Source organism: Scyliorhinus torazame, chromosome 24 (genome assembly GCF_047496885.1).
Source record: "Scyliorhinus torazame isolate Kashiwa2021f chromosome 24, sScyTor2.1, whole genome shotgun sequence".
Taxonomy (NCBI): Eukaryota; Metazoa; Chordata; class Chondrichthyes; order Carcharhiniformes; family Scyliorhinidae; genus Scyliorhinus; species Scyliorhinus torazame.
Genome location: NC_092730.1, coordinates 46,627,801 through 46,642,338, shown reverse-complemented (window position 1 = coordinate 46,642,338; position 14,538 = coordinate 46,627,801). Strand labels below are relative to the sequence as shown.

The window sequence follows — 14,538 nt, the reverse complement described above, 5'->3', positions numbered from 1 at the left end:
ATGGGATTCGAACCCACGTGTGCAGAGCACAATAGATTATCCGTCGATCACCTTTACCGCGGCCCACAAGCGCGCAAGTTAATGTGTCCTCACTCGTTTTGCATCCATGAACAGATGGAAAGTATCGGCCTCCATCTATTCCACCTGGTGTTCAAATTTGGAAATGCAGCGATGGTGGTGCAGTGGTCAGCACAGCTTTCTTCCAAGCAGTTGTACCGGGTTCGGATCCCGGCCATCGCAGTAATAGTTGTATCGGATGATTTTGCGCGACACCATGAGTTTAAAACTGAGGAAGACTGGCCAACAGTTTCTCACTCAGAATCTATGCGCAATTATCTAATTGAGGTGTATAAGATGCCAAAAGGTATGGATAAAGTAGACGTGGGGCTGATGCTTCCTCTTATGGGGCATTCTAAAACGAGAGGTCATAGTTTAAGAATAAGAGATTGCAAATTTAAAAATGATTTGAGGAAAAACTACTTCTCCCAAAGGGTTGTGATTCTGTGGAATTCGTTACCCCAGGGTGCGTTGCATACAGGGAGAGTGAGTAAAGTTAAGGAGGGGTTAGAGAGATGTTTATTGGTAATGAGTTGATGGGTTATGGAGAACGGGCAGGATGGTGGAGTTGAGGCCAGGATGGCATAAGCCAGGATCACATGGAAGGTGTTAGGCTCAGTAGGCTAAATTGCCTACTCCCGCTCCGAAGACGTGTGTTCTCGGGAGGAGGTGCTCTGGCTGATATTGCAATCGACCACTTCATCTGTAACTTTGTAGGTAGCAGATGAGGAACAACTCAGCCATGATAGAATGGCGTGCAGACTCGATCGGTCTAATGGCTTAGTTCTGCTCCTATACCTTATGAACTTATCTTTTGCGCGACTTTGTGAGTTTCAAATTGAGAGGAAGAAGCAATTTCGAACTCAGGATTTATGCGCAATTAGGGCAGGGAGTGAAATAAGTAACGTTCTCACCTTTTTATAACGTGGTATCAACATGGACAGTGTTGGACGAATTCACCATCCTCCAAGCCCTTGAACAAATGCTAAAAATCACAGCATTTTTACTTTTTGCTCATGAAGTGGACCAAACAGAGACACAACAGACACATTACAGACGAGGATGGGATTTCATTCCACGTGTGTAGAGTACAATGGATTATTGTGCATCTCATTAACCACATGATACAACTCCTTTACTTTATTGAATTTTAATACGCGATCTTCTTACAGGCAAGTAGCTAAAGAACCCCTCCCGTCTACAAACAGGAGGAGGTTCATCCTGGAGAGCTGGCTGAAGAGAATTAGTGGAGAAGTCATCCCGGTAACCTCAACTGTACTGTGGGTAGCCGAAGAACTGGTGTCAAGGAGCGGTTCCACTGACAACGTATCCACAGGCACATATAGTGACGAAGACTGTCAGGTTCAGATTGTCTCTTTCACTCTCACTCATTACCTGAGAGTGACAGGAATCCCCCATTTACAAACGGGACCAGAGAAGGGCAGAGCGAATGCACCTCACTCCCACATACAACATGTTGACGGATTCAACACAACCAAAATATAAGAAAAGATCATCACCAAATATTATGTTCTCATAAATCCCGCCGTCCCAAGTTCAATATAATATAAACAATTGTTATCAGTTGTGTGTCACTCTGACCTGCGAACTTCGTTCCACCAGAGTGTGCTGACATCTATTGGCCACGACACAGAACCGCAACAGAGCGGGGGAGATTCACATGAACTGTTGGTGTTGCAGAAACAGGTCAACATGAAGAACCGGTGATAGAATGTGATCGGCAGGACTGAGAGGTGTTAGAAGTAAGTAAAATTTAAACAATCTATATTCATGTATTTCCCAATGGAGTTGGTAGAATTTGGAAGTGTTTATCTTGAGGATCAATTAAGACGAATAGCAGAAATGTTTTTAAGTGAAATCTGGACGAGTACAGGAGTGAGAATGGATTTCAGAGACAAACAAATAATGTTGCATGAAGTAGTCCATAGAATCCACCAATTCTATAGTCTGCGTGTCGGATCTCCTGGAGCACTGTAACAATTAGAGAAGTGTCTGTTTTCAATTATGAGCATTATGGAGAGGACGAATAACAATTTGCAGTATTTTCAGACACTGACAGATACTGACAGCAACAGAGACTGACAGAAAGTAACAATCTGACAGGTAAATCACACTCACAGTTAAGAACTGAGACTGACAGATACAATCAGACACTTACAGACAGTAACCCACACTGACAGATACAATTGTACATTCACACACAGTATCAAACACTGAAAGATACAATCACAACTCACATACACTGAAATACACTGATAGCTACAATCACACACAAACAGGCATTAACAGATACTGACAGTTACAATCACAACTCACAGACATTTACACACGCTGATACATCCAATCAGCGTGTGGCTGTTTAGCACAGGGCTAAATCGTTGGCTTTGAAAGCAGACCAAGGCAGGCCAGCAGCACAGTTCAATTCACGTGACAGCCTCCCCGAACAGGCGCCGGAATGTGGCGACTAGGGGCTTTTCACAGTAACTTCATTTGAAGCTTACTTGTGACAATACGCGATTTTCATTTCATTTCATTTTCATACACTCACAGTCACAGACACTGACTGATACAATCGCACACTTACAGACAGTGACAGGCACTGATACACTCGCCCAGAACCCTCCTCTGCCGCCTCCACTGGGTGAAATTCCTCCTGTTTGTCCACTGGAGGTGTTTCTCGGCTACGTGCCTGTGAAAGCAGCCCCGGAAGCAGCGGGGGAGAGAGATTCCAGTCGCCAGGATGCAATTCTCCAATTGGATACTTCTCGTTGCTCAGAACTTACACGCTCGTTTAGAGAATCATAGAATGGTTAAAGATCAGCGTGAGTCCATTCCGCCCACCGTGTCCATGTCAGTCGCCTGGAGCTGGCGTGTAGGCCTGTGATGAAGACAGAAAATGCTGTAAAATCTCAACAGGCCTGGCAGCAGATGTGGGGAGGGAAACAGAGAATGGGAAGGAGGATCCGACTGGATTCGGAACTGTAACTCTCTTTCTCCCTCCACAGGTGTTGCCCGGCCATCCGAGTTATCCACCATTTTCTATTGCTGTTTCAGGATTTTATGAAGAATCGCCATAGCGGCATTGCCCTTGTGCTCGGCGCTTCTAATTATAAAAACTGGTCCCGTATGTCTATTGTTCTGTTCGCAGTGGAGGACAACGAACCAGAAAGAACCAAATTGACGCAATGATCCCGATAAGAAAAGCAAGGGACAAAGAAGACTTTCTTTTGATTTTACTTTCACAACCAAACCAAATTCAGCGGGAATTAAGAAGTCCAATGAGTTGCTCAAATAAACTTTGCTTGGGACGTAATGGTAAGGTGGTTTCAGCGGTACGTTGAGCACACCTGGTTCGTTGGTCTAGGGGTATGATTCTCGCTTGGGGTCTTCTGCTGCAATAAAATGCTAGAGGTCACGTGTTCAAATCACGTGTTTTAATATCTGTACGATCGATATGGTGCCATTGACTGAACGAGGGAGCAGTTTGGAGAAAAAGGAGGGTGGGAGCGAGGGTCATGTTTGGGGCTTAACCGCTCTTTGACACCAGTTCTTTGGCTGCCCACAGTGCAGTCGAGGTGACACAGTTGACCACTCCCAGAACCCTCCTCTACCGCCTCCACTGGATGAATTTCCTCCTGTTTGTCCACTGGAGGGATTTTTATGCTAAGTATCTGTGAAGGCTGCACCGTAAACAGCGGGGGAGAGAGATTCCAATCGCCAGGATGCAACTCTCCAAATGGATACTTCACGTTGCTCACACTCGTTTAGAGAATCATTAAATGGTAACAGATCAGGGTGAGTCCATTCCGCCCAACGTGTCCATGACAATCGCCTAGAGCTGGCGTATAGTACCGTGATACAAACAGAAAATGCTGGAAAATCCCAACATGCCTGGCAGCAGCTGTGTTGAGCGAAACAGAGAATGGGAAGCAGGGTCATTCTGAATTCGGAATGGTAACTCTCTTCCTCTCTCCACAGATGTTACCATACCAGACGATTTGTCCAGCAATTTCCATTTGTCTTTCAGGATTTTATGGAGAATCTCCATCGCGGCATTGCCCTTGTGCCCGGCGCTTCTATTTACAAAGACGTGTCCCTTCTGTCTATTGTTCTGTTCCCTGTGGAGGCCAACAAACCAGAAAAAAACAAATTTACCCAATAATCCCGATAAGGAAAGCAAGGGGCAAAAGGGAGTTCCATTTGATTTTACTTTAACAACCAAACCAAATTCAACAGGAATTAAGAAGTCCGTTGAGTTGATACAATAAGCTTTGCTTGGGAGGTAATGGTGAGATGGTTTCAGCGGAATACTGATCTCCGGCTTGTTCGTTGATTTAGGGGTATGATTCTCGCTTAAGGTCTTCTGATCGGTAAAATGCGATTAGTCCCGGGTTCAAACCACCGCCGAGCCCTGCAAGGACTTTATAACATCTGTGCGATCGATGTGGTCTCATTGACTGAACTCGGGAGCAGTTTGGAGGAAAAGGAGGGAGGGGCGAAGGTCATGTTTGGAGCTTAACCGCTCCTTGACATCAGTTCTTCGGCTGTCCACAGTACAGTCGAGGTGACTCAGTTGACCTCTTCCACAATCCTTCTCTGTCGCCTCCACTGGATGAATTTCCTTCTGTTTTGTCCACTGGAGGTGTTCTTCAGCTACATGTCTGTGAAAGTAGCACCGGTAGCAGCTGTGGAGGGAGATTACATACGCCAGGGTGCAACTCTCCAATTGGATACTTCCCGTTGCTAACTCTTGTTTAGAGAATCAAAAAATGGTTACAGATCAGGATGAGTCCATTCCGCCCACCGTGCCCATGACAGCCGCCTAGAGCTGGCGTGTAATCCCGTGATAAAAACAGAAAATGCTGGAAATCCTTAACAGGCCTGGCAGCAGCTATGGAGATGGAAACAGAGAATGGGAGGGAGTGTCGTACTGGATTCGGAACTGTAACTGTCTTTCTCTCTCCACAGATGTTGCCATACCAGTCGAGTTATCCAACATTTTCTATTTCTCTTTCAGGATTTTATGAAGAATCTGCATAGCGGCATTGCCCTTGTGCTCGACTCTTCTATTTGTAAAGACTGCTCACTTATGTCTATTGTTCTGTTCGCAGTGGACGCCACCAAACCAGAAAGAACCAAATTGACCCAGTGATCCCGATATAAAACCAGGGGACAAAAAGTCTTTCTTTTGATTTTACATCAGCAAGGAAACAAAATTTAACAGGAATTAAGAAGCACATTGACTTGATAAAATAAGCTTTGCTTCGGAGGAAATGGTAAATTGTTTCAGTGGAATGCACAAAGCGATTTAAATTCTATATTCATCGTCATTTCATTTCAAACTTGATGTGCTTTTACTATTTTTGAACCCTGTATCTGAGTGCCAGAGTCACAGATCTGATTATCCAGTCAGTAACTGATCTTTTCCTGTTGGGTTTTGCTGTGCCAATTTAAGCAGGATTCTCACGTCCTGAGGCCGCCTCTTCCCCGGTGAATGGGAGGCATTGGATCTTCCTGGGGTGAACATTTTGCTGGAGAAATGTAACCTCGTGGAGGAAAAGTTAATATCAGCAGTGGGATTCGGACCCATGCCTCCAGAGGAGACTGTGACCTTAACGCAGTGACTTCGAACGCTCGACCATCCTGACGCGCTGTCGCAAAAGATATGCTGCGTGCACAAATCGATTAAAATTCTATCTTCATCGTCATTTAATTTCAAGCTAGAAACAAGTAGCAGGTGGAAGGTACTGAGGGAGATAGTAAATGGGTGACCAAAAGACAGAGCAAGAGTAGGACGGCAGTGCAGGTGTCCTCTGCGGTCATCTCCCTGCAAAACAGATATACCGCATTGGCTACTGTTGAGGGAGATGGCTCACCAGGGGAAGGCAGCAGCAGGCAGGTTCATGGCACCGTGGCTGGCTCTGCTGCGCAGCTGGGCAGGAAGAAGAATGGCAGGGCTATAGTGATAGGGGACTCAATTGTAAGGGGAATAGACAGGCGGTTCTGCGGACGCAATCGAGACTCCAGGATGGTATGTTGCCTCCCTGGTGCAAGGGTCAAGGATGTCTCGGAGCGGCTGCAGGACATTCTGGAGGGGGGGGGGGGGGAAGGGTGAACAGCCAGCTGTCGTGGTGCACATATGCACCAACGATATAGGTAAAAAACGGGACAAGGTCCTACAAGCTGAATTTAGGGAGCTAGGAGGAAAACTAAAAAGTAGGACCTCAAAGGTAGTAATCTCAGGATTGCTACCAGTGCCACGAGCTAGTCAGAGTAGGAGTGTCAGGATAGAGAGGATGAATACGTGGTTCGAGAGATGGTGCAAGAGGGAGGGATTCAAATTCCTGGGACATTGGAACCGGTTCTGGGGGAGGTGGGACCAGTACAAACCGGACGGTCTGCACCTGGGCAGTACTGGAACTGATGCCCTAGGGGGGGGGGGGGGTGTTTGCTAGAGCTGTTGGGGAGAGTTTAAACTAATGTGGCAGGGGGATGGGAACCGATGCAGGAAGTTGGAAGGTTGTAAAACAGGGACAGAAATAAAAGGCAGTAATGGGGAAAGTGTAAGGCAGAGAAGCCATAGTCAAAAATCAAAAAGGGCGACAGTACAAGGTACAGTGACTGAGGGGAGCTCAGTGAATAGGACCACGAATAATAAAAGAAATAAAACGGGAAGTGAAAACATTAATGTTAAGCGACGCGGCAGGTTGTTACAGGAAGATATGGGTTCGATGACAAGGAAAATTAGGAGAAAGGTTAAGAGGAAATATAACTTAGGATAGGTTACTGATCGAGGTGTTAAGATTCAGAACAGAGGTAAAAAAGCCAACATAAGTGTACTTTACCTGAATGCTCGTATTATTCAGAATAAGGTAAATGAGTTGATGGCGCAAATCGTCGTGAATGACTATGATTTAGTGGCCATTACTGAAACATGGTTAAAGGATGGTCACGACTGGGAGTTAAATATCCGAGGGTATCAAACCTTTCGGAAGGACAGAGTGGATGGTAAGGGAGGTGGTGTAGCTCTGTTATTTAAGGATGACATCCGGGCAACAGTAAGGGGTGACACCGGTGCTATGGAGGATAAGGTTGAATCCATTTGGGTGGAAATCAGGAATAGTAAGGCGAAAAAGTCACTGATAGGAGTAATCTATAGGCCACCAAATAGTAACATTATGGTGGGGCAGGCAATAAACAATGAAATAGCAGATGCATGTAGAAATGGTACAGCAGTTATCATGGGGGATTTTAATCTACATGTTGATTGGTTTAACCAGGTCAGTCAAGGCAGCCTTGAGGAGGAGTTTATAGAATGTATCCGCGATAGTTTCCTAGGTGGAACCTACGAGGGAACAAGCGGTCCTAGATCTGGTCCTGTGTAATGAGACAGGATTGATTCAGGATCTCATAGTTAGGGAACCTTTCGGAAGGAGCGATCACAATATGATGGAATTTAAAATACAGATGGAGGGTGAGAAGGTACAATCAAGCACTAGTGTTTTGCGCTTAAACAAAGGAGATTACAATGGGATGAGAGAAGAACTAGCTAAGGTAGACTGGGAGCAAATATTTTATTGTGAAACAGTTGAGAAACAGTGGAGAACCTTCCAAGTGATTTTTCACAGTGCTCAGCAAAGGTAGATACCAACAAAAAGGAAGGGCGGTAAAAAGAGGGAAAATCGACCGTCGATATCTAAGGGAATAAGGGAGAGTATCAAATTGAAGGATAAAACATACAAGTAGCAAAGATCAGTGGGAGACTAGAGGACTGGGAAATCTTTAGGGGGCAACTGAAAGCTACTAAAAAAAGCTATAAAGAAGAGTAAGATAGATTATGAGAGTAAACTTGCTCAGAATATAAAAACAGATAGTAAAGGTTTCTACAAATACATAAAACAAAAAAGAGTGGCTAAGGTAAATATTTGTCCTTTAGAGGATGAGAAGGGAGATTTAGTAATGGGAGATGAGGAAATGGCTGAGGAACTGAACAGGTTTTTTGGGTCGGTCTTCACAGTGGAAGACACAAATAACATGCCAGTGACTGATGGAAATGAGGCTATGACAGGTGAGGACCTTGAGAGGATTGTTATCACCAAGGAGGTAGTGATGGGCAAGCTCATGGGGCTAAAGGTAGACAAGTCTCCTGGACCTGATGGAATGCATCCCAGAGTGCTAAAAGGGATGGCTAGGGAAATTGCAAATGCACTAGTGATAATTTACCAAAATTATCTGGGGCCGTCCCGGCGGATTGGAAATTAGCAAACGTGACACCACTGTTTAAAAAAGGAGGTAGGCAGAAAGCGGGTAATTATAGGCCAGTGAGCTTAACTTCGGTAGTAGGGAAGATGCTGGTATCTATCATCAAGGAAGAAATAGCGAGGCATCTGGATGGAAATTGTCCCACTGGACAGACGCAGCATGGGTTCATAAAGGGCAGGTCGCGCCTAACTAATTTAGTGGAATATTTTGAGGACATTAACAGTGCGGTAGATAACGGGGAGCCAATGAATGTGGTATATCTGGTATATCTGGATTTCCAGAAAGCCTTTGACAAGGTGTCACACAAAAGGTTGTTGCATCAGATAAAGATGCATGGCATTAAGGGGAAAGTAGTAGCATGGATAGAGGATTGGTTAATTAATAGAAAGCAAAGAGTGGGGATTAATGGGTGTTTCTCTGGTTGGCAATCAGTAGCTAGTGGTGTCCCTCAGTGATCATTGTTGGGCCCACAACTGTTCACAATTTACATCGATGATTTGGAGTTGGGGACCAAGGGCAATGTGTCCAAGTTTGCATACGACACTAAGATAAGTGGTAAAGCAAAAAGTGCAGAGGATATTGGAAGTCTGCAGAGGGATTTGGATAGGCTAAGTGAATGGGCTAGGGTCTGGCAGATGGAATACAATGTTGACAAATGTGAGGTTATCCATTTTGGTAGGAATAACAGCAAAAGAGATTATTATTTAAATGATAAAATATTAAAACATGCTGCTGTGCAGAGAGACCTGGGTGTTCTAGTGCATGAGTCTCAAAAAGTTGGTTTTCAGGTGCAACAGGTGATTAAGAAGGCAAATGGAATTTTGTCCTTCATTGCTAGAGGGATGGAGTTTAAGACTGGGGAGGTTCTGCTGCAATTGTATAAGGTGTTAGTGAGGCCACACCTAAAGTATTGTGTTCAGTTTTGGTCTCCTTGCTTGAGAAAGGACGTACTGGCACTGGAGGGTGTGCAGAGGAGATTCACTAGGTTAATCCCAGAGCTGAAGGGGTTGGATTACGAGGAGAGGTTGAGTAGACTGGGACTGTACTCATTGGAATTTAGAAGGATGAGGGGGGGGGATCTTATAGAAACATATGAGATTATGAAGGGAATAGAAAGGATAGATGCGGGCAGGTTGTTTCCACTGGCGGGTGAAAACAGAACTAGGGGGCATAGCCTCAAAATAAGGGGAAGTAGATTTAGGACTGAGTTTAGAAGGAACGTCTTCACCCAAAGCGTTGTGAATCTATGGAATTCCTTGCCCAGTGAAGCAGTAGAGGCTCCTTCATTAAATGTTTTTAAGATAAGGATAGATAGTTTTTTGAAGAATAAAGGGATTAAGGGTTATGGTGTTCGGGCCGGAAAGTGGAGCTGAGTCCACAAAAGATCAGCCATGATCTCATTGAATGGTGGAGCAGGCTCGAGGGGCCAGATGGCCTACTCCTGCTCCTAGTTCTTATATTATCCAGTTATGAACTGGGCTTCTCCCTGTGAGGTCTTGCTGTGCGAATGTAAGCAGGAATCTCATTCCAGGAGGCCACCGCTGACCCATTGAATCTTCCTGGGGTTGCACATTTTGCTGGAGAAACGTAACCACGTGGAGGAAAAGTTAATGTCAGAAGTAGGATTCGAACCCACCACTCCAGAGGAGACTGCAACCTTAACGCAGCGCCTTCGACCGCTAGGCCATCCTGACGCGCTGTAAGCAAAGATATGCTCCATCGGCGAATCGATTTAAATTCAATTTTCATCTTCATTTCATTTCAAATTAGATGTGGTTTTACTATTTTTGAACGCCAGCCAGACTCTTGTATCTGAGTGCGATCGTTCTCCAACACGCTGTGTGTTAAGGAGCTCTCATTTCTGCATTGATCAGTTTGCTCTATTCAACAAAGTCCGTACTGCCGCCTACCTGTTCCTCACACGAAGGTATTACGAGTCTAAGATCTGAGCGGCGTGATGGATCCAATTATACAGTTGCATCTTGGCGACTGGAATCTCTCTGCACAGCTGCTTCTGGTGCTGCTTTCACAGGCTAGTAGCCTAATAGCCCCTCCAGTGTCCAAACACGAGGATGTTCATGCTGTAAAGGCGGCAGAAGAACATTCTGGGAGAAGCCAACTTATTCACATCCGCCAATACAACATGCCAGACTATTTACAACAAGGGAAGTGGAAATTTACGCGGAGTCCTGGGATCATTATTAATTCCTGATCCAGAGTTACTGAGCAGATCATGCCGTCATGAACTTGGCTTCTGCCTGTGGGAACTTGCTGTGCGAATTTAAGCACGAATCTCACGTCCCGAGGCCACCGCTTCCCCTTTGAATGGGAGGTATTGGATCTTCCTGGGCCTGAACATTTTGCTGGAGAAATGTAAGCACGTGGAAGAAAAGTTAATGTCAGAGGTGGCATTCGAACCCTCGCCTCCAGCAAGACAGTTCGGCCATCCTGACGAGCTGGGTGAAATGTTATGCTCCGTGCACAAATAGACATAGACATAGAACATACAGTGCTGTAGGAGGCCATTCGGCCCATCGAGTCTGCACCGACCCACCTAAGCCCTCAATTCCACCCTATCACCCTCATCCCGCAACCGGATAATCCTTCCTACCTTTGTGGACACGAAGGGCAATTTTGCATGGCCAATTCACCTAGCCTGCACGTCTATGGGCTGGAGGAGGAAACCGGAGCACCCGGGGTGAAATTCACGCAGACACAGGGAGAACATGCAGACTCCGCACAGACAGTGACCGAAGCCGGGAATCGAAACTGGAACCCTGGTGCTGTGAAGCAACTGTGCTAACCACGATGCTACCTTGCTGTCCAAAATTTCGAAATAAATTTCTTCTGCGATGGCCGAGAATCGAACACGGGTCAACTGCTTGGAAGGCAACTGTGCTCACCACTGTACCACCATCGCTCACAGACCCGCTTTGAATTATATCTTCATTCGCATTTTCTTTCTAATCAGTTGTGCTTTTCCTATTTTTGAACACCAGCCATAATCCTGAATCTGAGTACCGTCCTTCTCCAAGCCGCTGGGGGCTAAGGAGCTTCGCATTGATGCATTGATCAGTTTGCTGCAATCAACAAAGACCGAACTCCCGCCGACCTGTTCCTCACACGACGGTATTGAGAGTCTAAGATCTGAGCGGCGTGAAGGATCCAATTATACAGTTGCATCCTTGCGACTGGAAACTCTCTCCACAGCTGATTCTGGTGCTGCTTTCACAAACAAGTAGCCAAAGAACCCTTCAGTGTCAAAACAGGAGGTCGCTCATGCTGTAAAGGCGGCAGAAGAACTTTCTGGAAGAAGCCAACTGATTCACGTCCGACAATCCAACCAGCCAGACTATTTACAACAAGGGAAGTGGAAACTTACCCGGAGTCCTGGGATCAGTATTAATTCCTCAACCAGAGTCACTGAGCAGATCATCCAGTTATGAACTGGGCTTCTGCCTGTGGGGTCTTGCTGTGCGAATATCAGCAGGAATCTCATTCCAGGAGGCCACCGCTTCCTCATTGAATGGGAGGTATTGGACCTTCCTGGTGTTGCAAATTTTGCTGGAGGAACGTAACCACGTGGAAGAAAAGGGACTGTCAGAAGTGGGATTCGAACCACGCCTCCAGAGAAGACTGCTACCTTAACAAAGCGCCTTCGACCGCTCGGCCATCCTGACGCACGGCGGCCGAAAATTTGCTCCATGTGCAAATCGATTTAAATTTAATTTTCATCTTCATTTCATTTCAAACTAGATGTGGTTTTACTATTTTTGAACGCCAGCCAGACTCTTGCATCTGAGTGCGATCGTTCTCCAACGCGCTGTGTGTAAAGGAGCTCTCATTTCTGCATTGATCAGTTTGCTCCAATCAACAAAGTCCGTACTGCCGTCTAACTGTTCCTTACACGAAGGTATTAAGAGTCTAAGATCTGGGTGGCGGGAAGGATCCAATGAGACAGTTGCATCCTGGCGACTGGAATCTCTCTGCACAGCTGCATCTGGTGCTGCTTTCACAGTCAAGAAGCCGAATAACGCCTCCAGTGTCCAAACACGAGGATGTTCATGCTGTAAAGGCGGCAGAATAACTTTCTGGAAGAAGCCAACTGATTCACGTCCTACAATCCAACCAGCCAGACTATTTACAACAAGGGGAGTGGAAATTTACCCGGAGTCCTGGGATCAGCATTAATTCCTCACCCAGAGTCACTGAGCCGATCATCCAGTCATGAACTGGGCTTCTGACTGTGGGGTCTTGCTGTGCGAATTTAAGTACGAATCTCGCGTCCCGAGGCCACCGCTTCCCCATTGAATGGGAGGTATTAGATCTTCCTGGGGTTGAACAATTTTTGGAGAAATGTAACCTCGTGAAACAAAGGGAATGTCAGAAGTAGGATTCTAACACTCGCCTCCAGAGGAGTCTGCGATCTTAACGCAGCGCCTTCGACTGCTCGGCCACCCTGACGAGCTGCAGGAAATGTTATGAACCGTGCACAAATAGACAGAGAACAGACAGTGCAGAAGGAGTACATTCGGCCCATCGAGTCTGCACCGATCCACTTAAGACCTCAATTCCATCCTATCACCCTCACCCCGCAACCCAATAATCCTTCCTACCTTTTTGGACACTAAGGGCAATTACGCATGACCAATTCCCGGAGCCAGCTCGTCTTTATGCTGTGGGAGGAAACCGGAGCACCCGGGTTGAAATTCACGCAGACATGGGGAGAACGTGCAGACGCCGCACAGACAGTGATCCAAGCCGGGAATCGAACCTGGAACCCTGGAGCTGTGAAACAACTGTGCTAACCACGGTGCTACCTTGCTGCCCAAAATTTCGAAATAAAGTTTTCTGCGATGGCCGGGAATCGAACCCCGATCAACTGCTTGGAAGGCAGCTATGCTCACCATTATACCACCATCGCTCACTGAAGAACTTTAAATTCTATCTTCATTGTCATTTCATTTCTAATCAGTTGTGCTTTTCCTATTTTTGAACCCCAGCCAGAGTCCTGTATCTGAGTGCCGTCCTTCTCCAAGCCGCTGGGCGTTAAGGAGCTTCGCATTGTTGCATTGATCAGTTTGCTGCAATCAACAAAGACCGAACTCCCGCCGACTTGTTCCTCACACGAAGGTATTGAGAGTCTAAGATCTGAGCGGCGTGAAGGATCCAATTATACAGTTGCATCCTTGCGACTGGAATCTCTCTCCACAGCTGCTTCTGGTGCTGCTTTCACAAACAAGTAGCCAGAAAACCCTTCAGTGTCCAAACAGAAGGACGTTCATCCAGTAAAGGCGGCAGAAGAGTTTTCTGGGAGATGTCGACTGAGACACCTCGACAATCCAACCAGCCAGACTATTTACAACAAGAGACGAGACATTTGCCCGGAATCCTGGGATCATTATTAATTCCACAAATAGAGTCACTGAGCAGATTATCCAGTTATGAACTGAGCTTCTGCCTGTGGGGTCTTGCTGTGCGAATATCAGCAGGAATCTCATTCCAGAAGGCCACCGCTTACCCATTGAATGGGAGGTATTGGATCTTCCTGGCGTTGCAAATTTTGCTGGAGAAACGTAACCACGTGGAGGAAAAGTTAATGTCAAAAGTGGAATTCGAACCCACGCCTCCAGAGGAGACTGCGACCTTAACGCAACTCCTTCGACCGCTCGGCCATCCTGACGCACTGCGGCCAAAGATATGCTCCATGCGCAAATCGATTTAAATTTAATTTTCATCTTCATTTCATTTCAAACTAGATGTGGTTTTACTATTTTTGAACGCCAGCCAGACTCTTGCGTCTGAGTGCGATCGTTCTCCAACGCGCTGTGTGTTCAGGAGCTCTCATTTCTGCATTGATCAGTTTGCTCCAATCAACAAAGTCCGTACTGCCGTCTAACTGTTCCTTCCACGAAGGTATTAAGAGTCTAAGATCTGAGTGGCGGGAAGGATCCAATGAGACAGTTGCATCCTGGCGACTGGAATCTCTCTGCACAGCTGCATCTGGTGCTGCTTTCACAGACAAGTAGCCGAATAACGCCTCCAGTGCCAAACACGAGGATGTTCATGCTGTAAAGGCGGCAGAAGATCTTTCTGGAAGAAGCCAGCTGATTCACGTCCGACAATCCAACCAGCCAGACTATTTACAACAATGGAAGTGGAAATTTACCCGGGGTCCTGGTATCAGTATTAATTCGT

General features: G+C 46.1%; 4 non-coding genes across 4 annotated transcripts; all 4 read right to left on the bottom strand.

Annotated features, from left to right (window-relative positions):
- Nucleotides 1-9,951: 9,951 nt before the first annotated feature.
- Nucleotides 9,952-10,034, bottom strand: trnal-aag (transfer RNA leucine (anticodon AAG)). The gene has a single exon. It is a non-coding gene; the product is annotated as a tRNA-Leu (tRNA).
- Nucleotides 10,035-11,188: 1,154 nt separating this feature from the next.
- On the bottom strand, nt 11,189-11,260 carry trnag-ucc (transfer RNA glycine (anticodon UCC)). Its single transcript has one exon. It is a non-coding gene; the product is annotated as a tRNA-Gly (tRNA).
- Nucleotides 11,261-13,192: 1,932 nt separating this feature from the next.
- On the bottom strand, nt 13,193-13,264 carry trnag-ucc (transfer RNA glycine (anticodon UCC)). The gene has a single exon. It is a non-coding gene; the product is annotated as a tRNA-Gly (tRNA).
- A 676-nt stretch (nt 13,265-13,940) lies between these two features.
- On the bottom strand, nt 13,941-14,023 carry trnal-aag (transfer RNA leucine (anticodon AAG)). The gene has a single exon. It is a non-coding gene; the product is annotated as a tRNA-Leu (tRNA).
- Between the last annotated feature and the right edge of the window lie 515 nt (nt 14,024-14,538).